Genomic DNA, 13797 nt, shown 5'->3' with positions numbered 1-13797 from the left:
ATATTCAGGATGGTACATGATCTAGACTAGAGCAATCACAACCTTCCTTGGGAATTTAGCTGCAAGTAACAGAAAAAAGGCATATTCTTTCGGTTAAAACTTCTAGCTATAAGGATAATATGAGTTCCGTGTCTTTCCTCTAATAGCTGATTTCTATCACCAATCAGGAGGACACTGCCTAAGATTAAAGCCAACACAGAAGAAAGAAGAGATGATTGATGGGGGGAGAATATGTGACCAAATAGCCTCCATTTAGCCAAAAGGTGACTCTCTCCCCCTATATTTCTTACTTATGTGAACAATAAATCCATTTTCCCTAAATTAATTAGTCTAGGGTTTCTGTTATTAGCCAATAAGAGTTCTGAATAACACGTTTGTTCAGTGCTTGCATTGCATTCACGAATATTCTCTAGTTTTTTCATGCATACATTTTTTCTGATTAAACAGTAACAGAGGAAAATACATTGTATCATTGGTTTCCTTTTCCATTCCTATAGTTCCACTAGAACATTACAACTCATTAAATGAAAATTTGCTAAGCATAATAAAAATTTACAGCCACCTGTTCTTTCAGTTTTATGACCACATTTAATTACTTTTCTCCAAAAGTACCTAAGGGTCCAAGCAAAATGTCACACAAAGATCTGAGCAGCTCTGGCTTTCACTCCCTTAGAAGCTTCTCAGTGGTTTTCAGCTTTTATGTTAAAGACCCATCACAAACACTACAATTCTTCTTAACCCATGAAAAGTGTTTTAAACCCACAAAATAACTAACCAGCAGTAATTCCAGCAGAATCACCAGGGTCACATGATAACCCTTTTCCATGTCTTTAAAAGCATCTATTCCCACAGCAGTATTTATAGCTCACCTCTCATCGCTGTGCCATGATTTAAAAAGTATTTACTTCCATGACTCTGCTCTCTTATATACTCTTGGTTTAATACTTATCACTGATAACAAAAGGTACATGCTAAATATTAGTAAGCTTTATGGGGGCAAAAGCATTCCAATTTTGTTTCCCAGCCCATTAATTGGTGAACATACCACATTAAAGTGGAATAGCTGAAGAAGACCTAGATCCTGCCCACTACTCTTTTTTTTAATTTTCTCTTCACTTAACTCAATTAAAATACAGACTCCTATAAACAAGGGTGTAATTATAATGTTGAAAAATTCCTGTTTTTTCTTCAGATAAAAACTAAAGAGTAAAAGACCTTAGATATGTGATATTGTAGCAGTCAGGTCATCCAGCAAGAAACAGAAGTCACCCCCAGGTGATTCAAATAAAAAGACTTTGGTGAAGGGACTCCTTAAAAAGGTGAGAAGAGGGGGCAGAGAGAAGAGAGTAAGTAAGGGATGGAGAGGCACACATCAGTAGACAGTCAGCACTACCCCAAGGGCTGAAGGACTGAAGGAAAAGCATTACCTGAACCCATGAGATGCAACTTCTTTTCTCTTCTCACTTATATTTTGAAAGACTATTCTGACTTCTTATTTTTAAAATTTTATCACTCAAAAATTTCTACTTTGCTTTATGTCTTAAAATACTTTGTAAGATAAAATATTTGCATTCTTTAAATCGATGCAAGCTATTTATCTCCCCTCTTTCCCAATAAAATAAAAAAGACTTTGCACTAAGGTGGAGAATTTGCACAGAGCATTTGCATTAGGGAACTGACTGAGAACTCCAAGGCTAAATAAACAGTCTGTGCCTAGGAATCTTTAGAGATTTTATTTTAGTGAGTTCAACACTATTTACTCAACACTATTGAACAGACCCAGAATGTTGCCATTAAACCACATATGCTTTTGAAGAAGGGGCAGGTGATCCTTAGTAGAATAAAAGTGTGAAATGGTGGTTACTTGAAGTGTAGAAGTGAAAAGAACATTAACCAAAGATGCTAGAGAAATGCCTGAAGGGAAAGGGGAGAAAGAGGACAAGCTTAGCCAATGAAATTCAGCTCTATGGGATTTTTCTTAAAACCCAACCTTGTCCTCACTTGCTAGATTACATTGCCTTCACATTTTTATATTCTTCCAAGATCATATCCCTGGGCCTACTATAGCAAACAAAATGATTCTTCTGACATAACATGGCATATTTTTTTTTAAATGTGATGAAATAGGAAAGACAGACACTAAGATGTGAAATAGCAATGCCAATGGCCTATAGGTTTACAATTTGCTTCCCTGAGTTTGCATCACAGCAATTTTCACTCACTTTGAAGATTTCTCAAGGGCAAAGAATGCTTTCCTCTCCTAGCAAACAGTTCCAGTTGCAGCAGGAATAAGGTATAATGTGTGTATCCAGATACCAAAGCTAATAAAGCAAACCTGATAAGAGGAGATCTGGAATTGAATCTTTTCCAAATGATCTTGCTCATTCCACTGGGGAAGAAGCACTTAGTATATTAGTCACACATTAGCCAACTATGCATGTAAATCTCATCAGTAAAGAAAAGATGGCTTTAAATGAAAATCAGAAATCTGAGAGTAAAAAGGAAACATTGATAAAGGTCCTGGATTCTTCCATCACTCACTTCAACATTATTAAGTGAGTTGTCCTGGCTTGTTCATTTCAAACTTTAGGAGCCCAGCTCTTTAAAAAAGGAAAATGAACACACCTACCAGTTAATGCCACTGAAACGCTGTAAGGAGTTTATAAAGACAATTCTAAAGTGAACATTGCTGTTACTTGGGCAATGGCCCGTGTCACTTTCTAACATTATCCATAGAGAACTCCCTCATAAAAATGTTATGTTGCCAGTTGGTGTTGCTCAGTGGTTGAGCACCAACCTATGAACCAGGAGGTCATGGTTCAATTCCCGGTCAGGGCACATGCCCAGGTTGTGGGCTTGATCCCCAGTGTGGGGCATGCAGGAAGCACATCAACGATTCTCTGTCATCATTGATGTTTCTATCTCGCTCCCTCTGCCTTCCTCTCTGAAATCAATAAAAAAAAAAAAGATGCTTATATTAAAACAGATTGGAGCCCAATTCAGCAAACATTGGAAAGTAAAGTTGGCCGAAGTTTAATTTATGCTGGGAAGTACAGCTATGACAAAGTGAAAATGGTCAAATCACTAGAAATATCACGTCACACATGTTGTTATCATAGTACCTCTACTAGCAAAGCAGACTGAAACAGAAAATCTAAAATTAGATCCATTTTGAATAAGAATTTAAAGCATAGATTCTGAACCTTTTTATTTTAGATATTATATATTGGGCCACTACCAAATAACATAGTTTAATTTTTTTTCTTCTTCATGTAAAATAACACACACAGAGAAACTTGCCTAGCATGAACTCATCACTTTGGCTACAGACAAGTTGATATTAACATTTCCTGAAAAAAGAATATGAAGATAAGTTATGGTATGATATTACTCACTACAAATGGCCAATAATCATAAAAATATTTTAAGATATACTATTAACCAATGAAATGCAAACTAAAACATTCATTAGATGCTATTTTCACCCAATAGATCAGAAAATATATAAAAATCAATAATATCCAATGTTGATGAAGGTGTGGAGGAAAAATGTGTTCTTATATCCTGTAGCTCTCCTGAGGGGGTTGGAGGAGGGAGGCAGAAATGATAAATACATGTCAAAACACTTAAAAATATGTACACTTGCCTGGCCGGTGTGGCTCAGTTGGTTGGGCATCGTCCTGTGTTCTGACAAGTTGCTGGTTTGATTCTTGGTCAAGGCACATGCCTGGGTTGTGGGCTCAATCCCCAGTGTGAGGCATGCAGGAGCAAGCCAATCAATGTTTCTCTCTCATTGATGTTTCTTTTTCTCGCCCTTTTCCTTCCTCTCCCACTCTAAAATCAATAAAAACATATTTAATAAAAAATGTATACTCTTCATCAAGGATTTCATTTCTAGGGTTTTATCTAAAGGAAATGATCATTCACATGTCCAAATGACTAATGTTATAAAATTGCTTATATTAACAAAAGAATCAGAAACAACATACATGCCCAATATGAAAATATGGGCTTCCTTTAATTCCTAGTATTTATTTTTGCAACAAGCATGTGTTATTTTCCTACCTCAAAAGAATAAATAAATTATGATTTCTTGGGAAAGTATGAGGGAAATATAATAATAGTGCAAAAATTACAAGAAACTACAACAAATAAAAGCAAGCAAAAAAGCAAGAAAGAAAGACTAAAAACATTCTATTCAAGTTCTTCTTCAAACCATAGATTTATTACCAAGGTATAATATTTGTAAATGTGACTTCAAATATGTATAACCCTTCTTTATTTAGAATCATGTACTATTAGATCACATGAACCAAACAGCTCACATCACAACAGAGCAAGACATAGAGATTTATGTGCGGTTACCTGGGTCTCCAACCAAATGCTCATGGATGAATGTGTCCACTCTGCATCACCACACTCCTCTCCTACCTTTCCCACCCCTATTATCTCTAATTCATTTTATGTATCATCTATTTAACATCTATCAATCATCTAAATACCTACGTACCTACCTACTTCAGCGGTTCTCAACCTGTGGGTCGCAACCCCTTTGGCAGTCAAACAACCTTTTCACGGGGGTCGCCTAAGACCATCCTGCATATCAGAAATTTACATTATGATTCATAACAGTAGCAACATTACAGTTATGAAGTAGCAACAAAAATACTTTTATGGTTGGGTCACAACATGAGGAACCGTATTTAAAGGGCCAGAAGGTTGAGAACCACTGACCTACTTGCTATCTATCTGGCTTTTTACCTACATTCCATCTTCATTTCTATTTGGTGAAATAAAATTGCACTTTTAAAAAACAATCGCAAGCACAAAATGAAGCCATTGCAGATATCTGGTAGGGGCCTATCATAATAAAAACTAGAGGCCCGGTGCATGGATTCATGCACAGGTTGGATCCCTCGGCCTGGCCTGTGGGGATTGGGCCAAAACCAGCTCTCCAACATAGGGTCCCGGATTGCAAGAGGGTACAGTCCAGGCCGAGGGACCCCATCAGTGCATGATCGAGGCAGGGGAGGGACCAAAGGAGGGCTCCAGGGCATGTCCAGCCCGTCTCGCCCAGTCCCAGTTGGCCAGACCCCAGCAGCAAGCTAACCTACCGGTCAGAGCATCTGCCCCTGTTGGTCAGTGCACAACATAGTGACTGGTCGAACCGTCAAAGGAACGGTCAGACACTTAGCATATTAGGCTTTTATTATATAGGATTAGTATGTGGGCTAGAATGAGGGCAGGAGTAGGAACAGGAAAGACCAACAGGCTTCATCATGAGTTACTGCAATCAATTAAGCAAACGGTAATATGAAGAATGTATGACATGCAAGAGTTCAAAGTCTGTGTGTGGTCCAAAGACATAAAGATATGAGAAATGCCACAAGGGATTACTCACATATATAGGGAGATGAACATTGCCACATGTCTTTGTATCAAGTGTCCACCCCACTGGCAGCCATTAGATCTCTAACAAACTAGCAATAAAAAATAATCACTTATGTCTGCATATAGCTAGATATTTTACCTTTTCCATCTCTACTCTTCCTCACAATCTTTACTACTAGGTATTTTATCTTCAATTTACAGAGAAATAAATTGAAGCTAACAGAGGTTATTTGCTCAAGATCACACACTAACAAATGGCAAAATTGGATTAAACTCCTGGCTTAAATCCAAAGTCTTTCCTTCCATTCTGCAACATTTCCTTCTCATGACCTAGTCCAAAAGCTTAGTGATATTTGGCTCCTGGCTTCCTTTAATAATTTACTTTTCATGAATTAACATAACAATTGTTGAACTATTTTTTATTTTCATTAATGCATTCAGGTTAAAGAAATGTTTGAGCACATACAATGCTCATGTTCTTTAGGGTACTCAAATTCACTTTCTGCTGATAAAAATTCCCAGAGGGTCTAGCCAGTTCTATACACACAGTAGAAATGAAATGACACGCGTGGGTTGGTTGAATGGCACCGTCTTGTATTTACCTTAAAATCACCTATACAAGATTCAAACCAAATTATAGTTTTGCCTTTTCTTTCTAGCCATTCCTTCAAGTCTATAGTTGCCAGAAAACACGGTGTACCCACCGTTCCTAGGTGGAGTCTTACATTTTCGATGCAGCTATAAAAAATTACTCCATTATCTTGATTCTCTTCAGTACATAATCCTTCACAAACTTTGTTTGCCTTTTATTATATACTGGGTATAAAACTGCACTCAGTATTCTGTTATGTTTTATATAAGGTAAACTTAGAAAAAGGCAGGCATAAGAAAATTCATAAAACAATTTTGAATAAGTATGTGGGACAACATAATTCAGCATCACAACTGTGAAACTTTATCCAGACAATGATAAAATTAATCCTAAGAATTCAATTATTATTTTTCTTGTTATAATATGAATTATGAAATATATGCCTAACACCCTTGTAGTTTGTGCTTCAGATGATATTTTTTTCCATTAGACGCTTATGAGAGACCTGGTTTCTGAACTGAGGTAAGTTGGAGGAAGGCAGGAACAACACATTCATTTGCTGGGGTAGATATTAGCAGAGGGAACACTGCTCTGAAGTCGGAAGTTGGTGCAGCAACTTCCCTCCCTGTTCATCACAAAACCACTTAATTGAGGTGGAAGCAGCAGCAGCTTTGCAGCATTGTGAGTCTATTCCTCCCTGTGATTCTATAAGCTATGTAATACTCAGTAATAAATCCCTTTGTCTTTAAACTAGCCAGAATGGATTCAGCTCTCTGCAACTGCATATCTTTATCTTTATATCCAATGGTTTATACTTAACCATTAGAGGAGGATATAGATCATCTCTAAAATATTTTTAAATGAGATTAATTTTCTATGTTTTTCTAAAACTCAGACTAAAACAAAAAAGAAAGAAAACCTGACAGGAATTCTCTACATTCAGGAGTTTTTATTTTATTCCCGAAGATATTCATTTCCTACTGAGAGCTCTCATAAACAGAATCATCTTGAATTTTTTTTCAAGTGCATGTTGAGGTTGAGTAGGAAAGATGCCATTCAGTCTGCACACCAGAGGTGGGGAAGTAGAGTGCATCAGAATCTTGTTCCTCTCAAGGGGGTGTCTGGCATTATGGGTATACAATTAAGCAAATTTTAAAGTTGCTATTTGTTATTGACACTGAGGTGTCCCTTTTTCGTGGCCTTACCCTCCATGTAGTTGATGGATAGGTGTGCAGAATCTTAAGAAGTATTGCCCTCGTGGTGCCCATAAGTATCTTGAAAGCAATTTGTGCAACAAGTCAAATTTAGGTCACATAATAAATTCCCCAAGCCTCCACCTAACCACCTAACACATCACTTTCCAAGCTGAGATGCCTTACTAACACCATTAAAAATAAAAATCTCATAAAAATAAAGTAAAAAATTCCATAATTAGCAGTTCCAACATTATTAGATAACAAAATCTTCATGGTCCATTTAGAGAAGCTTGCCATCAATAATTCAATATTTTTTTTTCTTCTCATGAGTTTTGGCATCTTGTAACAAAACAACCTCCCATTAGCACTGGTTAAGTTACAGGTGGAGTCAGGCAGAATTATAATCTTAGCATGAAGATAATCACTTAGATAAGATGATTTTTAAAATTAGTAGTACATGTATCTTACTTATCAAGTGAGGAACTGTCTAGCTGACTAACTAACATTCTAATTTAAAAACGTGACTTCAAGAAACATGTCATTTATCCCCATATGACACTATCTGTAGATAAAGAAATGCAAGACATTAAATAATATGCAAGCTCCACCCAGGAAGACAAAAGGAAGACTAATATAACCTCAGGCAAGATTTTAAACAGGTGCCAACTTCAAACCTCTATTTCTTAGCTTGTTACTCAGAATAGCTTACTCCAATTTGATTCTAGTAACCCTCTCTCCTTTCTTTTTTTAAAAAATATTTTATTTATTTTTTACAGAGAGGAAGGGAGAGGGACAGAGAGTCAGAAACATCGATGAGAGAGAAACACCAATCAGCTGCCTCCTGCACACCGCCACACGGGGGATGTGCCCGCAACCAAGGCACATGCCCCCGACCGGAATCGAACCTGGGACCCTTCAGTTCGCAGGCTGACGCTCTATCCACTGAGCCAAACCAGCTAGGGCCCCTCTCTCCTTTCTTAGGCTATGGAAGCATTAACGTCAGCTTAGAGAGTTGCAGTGGCAGTTGCAGTGGCACCACTACCATAAAAGAAAGAAATGGAGGGAGAGACAGAGAGTGGGTAGGAGAAGGAGGAGGAGGAAAGAAAGAGAAAAAGAAGGAAAGAAGTTAAAAAGGAAAGAAAGAACAGGAGTTTGCTTCCCCAAGGATTCCAACAACAAGCCTGTATCACCCAGAGCACATCAAGCTCTTCTTGAGTAAAACCCAATCATTTAAATATTTATAGAAGCAAGCCTGTGATGGACAGGACTGACTGCTTCTCACTGCTTTCAGAACCACACTGCCATGTGGCCAGAACCTCCGAAATACCAAGATGAGGAGTTCCATCTGTTAAAACCTGTCTTCCAGTTCATCTCTGACCTTCATGAATAAAATATAAATAAAACACAGATGAGACAGTACATTCCTGGGTGATTATGAATGACCTCAAATTAGAGTTATAAAAAAAGAAAGTTGTTCTCTACCTGAGGAGTATTATAAATCCTTCACGATCCATTGTTTTATTACTTCAATTTAGTAGAATCTGTACATAACAAGGGGAAAAATTGGACCCTTTCCTATGTGAGTTTTATTTGCATCACTGATCAGAAAACAGACTTTTTTCTTAACCTAGTTACAAAATTTAAAATAAAGCTAGCTACCTAAAATGCTCTGAAATTCTGCCATCTGTGGGAATTTGAAAATATAGCAAATGACTAGTTTCAAAGTTTCATATTTTACTTAATTTAATATGCTCATACAATTGTAAGCATGAATGGATACAGTACCTATAGCAGCATAAAACATGACAATTTTTTAATTTTTCTGTTATTTTTATATTTCATATGAAATATAAAAATAATTTAATAAATTATTAACCTCATTGATCTGAACCAGCAAATCCATAAATTTACATAATTTAGACCTGGTTGAAACTTGAAATAAATTATAACATTTTCTTCCTATTTTTTCCATACATAAAATAATAAAGGCTTATTTTAAAGTTGATTATTTCCATTTACTAATCAGATTTTTTAGTTTTCATATAGTATAAAGCTCAAAAGTAATATTACATTATTATATCACTTAATTAATTGAACATTTTATTATTTTTCACTCTCTTCATCTCTTCTTATATTTTAATGAATTTAAATAATCATCATCCTAGAGCTATCCAAGATAATGGTAGATTATGTGGAAGCTCTATGAACCTCCTCCCCGAACAAAACTGGAATAACAACTAAAGTATAAAAGAATCATCCTGAATAACCAAATGAAGACTAGATGGAGAAAAGGTTTCTTTTGTTAAATTAAATTTATTGGGGTGACATTGATCAACATAAACATATAGGTTTCACATGTGGGTCCCTGTGCTATAAGATCCGTATAATGCACCATGTGCTCACTAGCCAAAGTCACAGCTGAGAGAAGGCTTATAACCATGGACTTACAGAAGAAGCCACATGAGACAGCTGGAAGTACAGAGGCCTGAGAGTGCTGTCCAGGCCCCCATGGGCAGCAGAGGAGTTTTGAGGGATATCTCAGCTGTGGCAGGAGGGTTCCCCCTGAGAAGTGTGTGGTGCTCTAGGCTTCTCAACCTAGAGCACCAGAACCAGGAAAGGAGCCCACATAACATTCAGCCGTGAAAAGCAGCAGGATTTCTGTCCACCTGGGAGAGATGGTATAGAGATGCAGGCACCCTGTTAAAGGGCCAATCACACCAACTCACCCTGGGTTCTGGCAGAGGGAGGACAGAGCAGACTAGAGTAGCATGAGTAGAGTCTGGGGTTGGTGGTTCTAAGGTAGTGGTTCTCAACCTTCTGACCCTTTAAATACAGTTCCTCATGTTGTGACCCAACCATAAAAGTATTTTCGTTGCTACTTCATAACTGTAATGTTGCTACTGTTATGAATCATAATGTAAATATCTGATATGCAAGATGGTCTTAGGTGACCCCTGTGAAAGGGTCGTTCGACCGCCAAAGGGGTCACGACCTACAGGTTGAGAACTGCTGTTCTAGGGAGAGAGCTGAGGAGCCAGCTGCCAGGATCCCTGTGCGGAGTAATTTCCCCATATCGCAGAAGCCATCTTTCCTGGGAAAATCATTGCCCTCCATGGAGCATCAGCCTGGAGAGAAGCAATAGCCCACTTGCTGCAATGCCTCTCATCCCACCCTGTAGAGCAGGAGTGGGGAACATCCAGCCCATGAGCCATATAAGGCCCATGAAATCATTTGGCCTGGCTCTGCCAAGGTATTAGGGGTGAGTTAATTAAATGTTTGACCAGATATAACAGGCTAATTTTTAAGTTGATAATTTAGTATGGACTGTGAATGATGTTATAAATATCCAAATGGCCCTTGGGAGGAAAAAAGTTTCCCCTGCTGTAGAGCTAACCTGCTGAGGAGTATAACCAGAGGTTCATTCAGTGACTAAGTCTAACAGGCAGCCTGCAGGCAGAGTTGGATCTATACATGCTTTGAGGCTTTTCCTGACCTGCCTCAGGGCCAGAGGCCGGTAAAAGCTGGCCTTGGTGTGCAGACGTAGCAAAGGGAGTCACAAGTCATGGATCACTCATAGCTCCAAAGAAGTTGCTCTGGGTTGGTCACAGGCAGTATCTGACATTGGCTTACACCATAGTCCCTCTGAAGAGGTCCAGGACCAATACACCCAGTTCCCAGCCTCAGATAACAATAGAGTAGGACCCAATAAGCTTCACAAACCACATATCCACAGGGAGATCTCAGCAGGCATCAAACCCTGCTGAAGCAAATTCTGCTTCATGTGGTCAGCACCTGCATAACAGCTTGCATGCTGTGTTGGTAACTGAGCCTAACAATCAGCCAGCCTGAGAGTCAGTCTCATGCACAAATAGGCCAATAGCAATTAAGACTCAATTACACAGCAAGGTTCACGTAATGTGCACAATGGACATTCCTAGAGCACTCAGCTCAGGTGATCAGGGAGACTGTGCCACTGGGTCTCACAGGACACCTACTACATAATGCCACCCTACCAAGACTGGAAAGCATAGCAGATCTATCTAATACATAGAAACAAACACAAAGTAGCAGCCAAAATGGAGAGACAAAGAAACAGGCCCCAAATAAAAGAACAAGAGAGTTCTCCAGAAGAAGAGCTAAATGAAATGGAGGCAAACAATATATCAGATATAGAGTTCAAAGTTCTGATTATAGGGATGCTCAGCAGCAGGAAAAGAAGACATAAAACCATAAAAAATGACTACTCATAAATAAAGAATGCAATATCTAAAATAAAGAATACACTGGAGAGAACAAACACTAGGTTGAATGAAGCAGACGACTGAATTAGCAATTTGGAAGACAAGGTAGCAGAATACCTAATCAGCAGCAAAAAGAAAAAAGAATTTAAAAATGAGGATAGTTGAAGGGACTTTGGGGACAACATGAAGTGTAACTATATCCACATCACAGCAGGTACCAGAAGAAGAGAGAGAGCAAGGCACCAAAAACTTATTTGAAGAAATAATGACTGAAAAGTTCCCTAACCTGCTGAAGGAAAAAAAAAACAACATACAGGGCCAGGAAGTGCAGAGAGTCCCAAATAAGAGGTCCACATCAAGACACATCATAATTAAAATGGCAAAGGTTAAAGACAAAGAGAGAATCTTAAAAGCTGCAAGAGAAAGACAGTTAGTTACCTAAAAGGGAGCTCCCATAAGATTGTCAGCTGATTTCTCAATAGAAATATTTCAGGCCAGAAGGGAAAGACCTGAAAGACCTGAAAGTGATGGGGCCTGTTTCTTTGTCTCCCCATTTTGACTGCTACTTTGTGTTGTTTCTATGTATTAGATCAGCAGTCGCCAACCAATGGTCTGTGAACCACTGGTGGTCTGTGAAGTCTGAAAGGTTGGCGACCGCTGGTTTAAGGAAACCTTTGGAGCAGTGATCACCAACCGGTGGTCCACAAACCACTGGTCCGTGAGGTCCGAAAGGTTGGCAACTGCTGTATTAGATAGATCTGCTATGCCTTCCAGTCTTAGTAGGGTGACCTTATGAGTGATGAAAAGCAAGGACTACTTTACCCCGCAAGGCTATCATTTAAAATTGAAGGAGAAATAAAGTACTTCCCAGAGAAGAAAAGACTAAAGGAGTTTGTTACCACCAAACCAGTATTATAAGCCAAGAAACAGAGGAAAATAATAAAAATATAATAAAATGACAAAAAATACTTATCAACAATCACTTTTAATGTAAATGGCTAAAGTGGCCCAATCAAAAGACATAGTGTAGCTGAATAGATAACAAAACAAGACCAATATATATGCTACATTCAAGAAGCCCACTTCAGAATGAAAGATACACACAGACTAAAAGTAAAAGGGATGGAAAAAAATATTTCATGAAAATGAAATGGAAAAAAAGGCCGGGGTAGCAATACCTATATCAGACAAAATAGAGTTTAAAACCAAGGCTACAATAAGGGACATAGTAGGATACCACATAATGATAAAAGGATCAATCTAACAAGAGGATATAACCCCTGTAAACACTTACACACCCAACATAGAATAATCTAAATATGTAAAGCAAATCTCAATAGACATAAAGGGAGAGAATGATAGTAATACAGGCAAAGTAGGAGATTTTAACACTCCATTGACATCAATGGATAGATCTTTGAGATAGAAAATCAGCAAGGAGACAGCAGCCTTAAATGACACACTAGACCAGAAGGATTTAATTGATATCTTCAGATCACTTCAGCCTAAAGCAGAATATACATTCTTTTCAAGCACACATGGAACATTTTCTAGGATAGACTACATATCGGGACACAAAACAAGTCTCAATAAATTTAAGAAGATTAAAATCATATCAAGCATCATAATATTGTGAAACTAGAAATCAATCACAAGAAGAAAACTAAAAATACACAAAGACATGGAGGCTAAAGAACATATTACTAAACAATGAATGGGTTAACAGTGAGATCAGTGAATAAATTCAAGAAACATCTTGAAGCAAATGAAAATGATAATACAACAACCCAATATCTGTGGGACACAGGGAAAGCAGTCTTAAGAAATAAAGATAATAAAGAATAACATGCAAAGTCAAAAGTGAGAAAAGAAGATAAACAAGATTGATAAACCTTTAACTAGACTCATAAAAAAAGGGGGGGAGGACCCAAATAAATAAAAGCAGAAATGAAAGAGGAGAAGTAACAACAGACACCAAATAAATAAAAAGTATTATAAGAAAACTAGAGGCCCAATGCCTGGGTGGGGTCTGGCCAGACAGCTCCGCCCCCGATCGAGGTGGGGGGGCAATCGGGGGTGGGGCTGGCCGGGAGAAGGGCTGCAGGCAGTTGGCCGGCCAGCACCGCTCCCTGGTTGAACTCCCGGTTGAAGGGACAATTTGCTTATTAACCTTTATTATATAGAATATCATGAATAGCTAGATGCCAACAAGTTGGACAATCTGAATGAAATGGATAAATTCCTAGAAACATATAATCTTCCAAAACAAAATCATGGAAAATCAGAGAATCTGAATAGACAGATTACAACTAGTGAAATTGAAGCAGTAATCAAAACACTCCCAACAAACTAAAACCTTGGACTAGATGGCTTCATA

The sequence above is a fragment of the Myotis lucifugus genome, unplaced genomic scaffold, assembly GCF_000147115.1.
Source record: "Myotis lucifugus unplaced genomic scaffold, Myoluc2.0 scaffold_81, whole genome shotgun sequence".
Classification (NCBI taxonomy): domain Eukaryota; kingdom Metazoa; phylum Chordata; class Mammalia; order Chiroptera; family Vespertilionidae; genus Myotis; species Myotis lucifugus.
This window is presented reverse-complemented; position numbering follows the sequence as displayed.